Here is a 3,098-nt window from a genome sequence, read left to right on the forward strand (position 1 = left end):
AACGTTATAACACTGAACTGGAAGTTGAAGACACTATAGATGATCCACTTGTTCGTGGAACAAGGTTACTCTATAATATTTATAAAAAAAAAAAGCAATGTATCAGTGTGCAATATAGCTATTTTTGAACCAACCAATTTTGAAGAAGTTTCTATAGAGGAGAAATGGTTAACTACAATGTAGGAGGAGTTGTCCATGATTGAAAGAAATCAAACTTGGGAGCTAGTTCTAAGACCTTATGACAAAAATGTCATTGGGGTGAAATGAGTGTTTAGAACAAAATTCAACCTTGATGGTCCATAAGCAAGCTCAAAGCAAGGCTTGTTGTAAAAGGCAGTAGCAAGACATGATACAATCTGGCCACTACTTGCCATTATAGCACAAAAGCGGTGACAAGTGTTTCATATGGACGTCAAGTCAAATTTTCTTAATGGTTTTCTAGAAGAGGAGATTTTTGTTGAACAACCAAATGGTTTCATGATAAAAGGACAAGAAGATAAAGTCTACTTGCTGAAAAAGGCTTTATATGGCTTAAAATAAGCCCTAAGAGTGTGGTATAGTAGAATTAGTGATCATTTACTATACTTGGGCTTTCGAAAGAGCGTATCTAAAACTACAATTTTATGTCAAACATGTTGATGTTGATCTTTTAATTGTTTCATTGTATATTGATGATCTCTTGATGACAGGAAGCAACATAGCACTAATTAAAGAATTCAAGCAAGAAATGAATAAGGTCTTTGAGATGATTGATCTAAGTCTTATGACTTATTTTCTGGGCATAAAGATCACTCAAAAGAAGAATGACATTTTTTTCTACTAGAAAAAATTATGTAGAGGAGATCCTAAAGAAATTTCACCTTGATGAATGCAAAACAATGAACACCCCAATGAATAAAAAATAGAAGCTTATCGTGGAGGATGAAGCTGATAAAGTTGATGAAGCTCATTTTAGAAGTTTGATTGGGTATCTAATGTATCTTACATCCACAATGCTTGACATTTATTCGTAGTTAGTTTGCTGTTAAAATTTATGAATTGTGTTAGTGAACTACACTTGAAGGCAACAAAGAGAGTTGTAAGATACATAAAAGAAACTGTCAATTATGGAGTTAAGTACTACAAGGTACAAAACTTTAAATTATTTGATTTCTCTGACAGTGATTGGGTAGGTAGCTTAAATGAATGAAGATTATTTCGAGATACTATTTTAGTATGGGGTTAGGTGTTTTCTGTAGGGGTTCCAAAAAGCAAGAGGTTGTAGCTTAGTCAACAACAAAAGCTAGGTTCATTTCAATTGTAGCAGCTGTGAATCAAGTTACTTGGTTGGGGAATATTTTAACATATTTTAGTCTGAAACAAAATAAATTCACGTAAGTTTTTGTTTATAACCAAGCAACAATTTCAATCTCACAAAATCTTGTATTTCATGAGAAGACTAAACATTTTAATGTGAAGTTGTTTCACTTAAGAGAAGTTCAACAAAGTGGTAATGCATGTTTAGTTTACTATTGCACATAAGACTAAACTATTGATATATTTACCAAATCTTTTCCACTCAACAGGTTAGAATTCCTAAGGAAGAAGCTAGGAGTTTGCAGCTTCAAAGGCAACAATGAGTTTTGAGAACTGCCTTGTTAATAACATATTTTTAGGAAGATTTTATATTTGTTTCAATTTGAGTTAGTCAATTTGATTTACGTAGAATTTATCTATAACTGTTAGTGGATTAGTTATTTTCTATTTTTTAACTAAGTCATTAGTAGTAGTTACTAGAATCACGAGATGTGATATCTTAGTTAATTATTTTTAATGTATTTAAATCAACTAGCATTTAATAAGAAATTGCACGTATGAGTGTTATCATATATTTTTTCTTCTCTAAACCAATATATTTGAACATCAATGTTTTTCGGTGAATGAAATTATGGTGCCATCCTTGAGTGTAAAACTATGCAAAAATCAAAATCCAAAATCAAGTAATCATGGAAATCAATCTTTGGGTCTAGGATGAGAACTTTAAAGAAAGGGACATAATATAACGTGAAAAGGAAAAAAGATCACCCATTAACACTAATAACATGATACCCTTCTAATTCCTTTGTTTTCCCTTTTCTTCTTTCCTTCTTTCCTTCTTTGTAATTATAACTAGCATCAATCTTGACATAAAAGAAATAAATTAAGTTTTCTCTCAAGCTCTTCTACTGTTCTTCTTAATCTTGGTGCTTTTATAGTTTCACAACCATTAAGCAAGGACAACTATAGTCCGTAGAGCATAGCAGAGAGATTTTAATTGTAATAATCCAAGAAATTGAGTCTTAAGAGTAGATAATGTGTTCTAAATAATGAGACTACTTTATTTTAATATTAAAAAGCTAAAGGTATAAATAGAAATTTCATTAAAAGGTCTCATTACTTAAAACACACACCATGTCTTTAGAGCTCATTCTATAAACCTCATTTATCTTCTCTCTTCAAGTTCTAACAACATAATCATCTTCTTGGCGATCAAAAAGTGCCTAGGTAATCACGACAACGAGGTTTTCACTTCCATCTGATCAATTTTCTAAAAAGAGTAAGTTAGTTTCTACTCTTTTCTTGAGTTACATTTTCTTTCATGCATGTAAGGAATAACATGCCGCATGCATCTTCTTGGTTTTCTAGTTGATTCTCTGCTGATAAATGGTTCTAACCGCGTGTCCTGATCATAATTCTATTATTTGTAGGTGTAGATAAAGTCCTCTAAGCTAAGAGAGTGGTTGTCGGCATCTTAGAGTTGTTGAAGCTTCGTACCAGGTAACTATATGTTTGATTTCTAAGTCTTTAATAAATCTGTTTGATGAGTTTTAATACGATTGTTTGAAATTGATAAAATTTAGTGTTATCTATTATTGGTATAGTCTTTATGAAAATATTGGTTAACTGTACTTGTTTTGATCACTTGAGATGATGTGTTGATGTTATAATTACTGAAGCTTACTTGGTGTGTTTTTTTTTCCAGTTTATATCTGTTTTTAAAAGTGCATAGATTGTATCTCAAAGTTGTAAAAATTGTATCAATGAAGTAATATTTGTAAAAGTGCATGATTAAGAAATCA

Source organism: Vigna umbellata, chromosome 1 (genome assembly GCF_029865625.1).
Source record: "Vigna umbellata cultivar VRB3 chromosome 1, Vumbellata_1.0, whole genome shotgun sequence".
NCBI lineage: Eukaryota > Viridiplantae > Streptophyta > Magnoliopsida > Fabales > Fabaceae > Vigna > Vigna umbellata.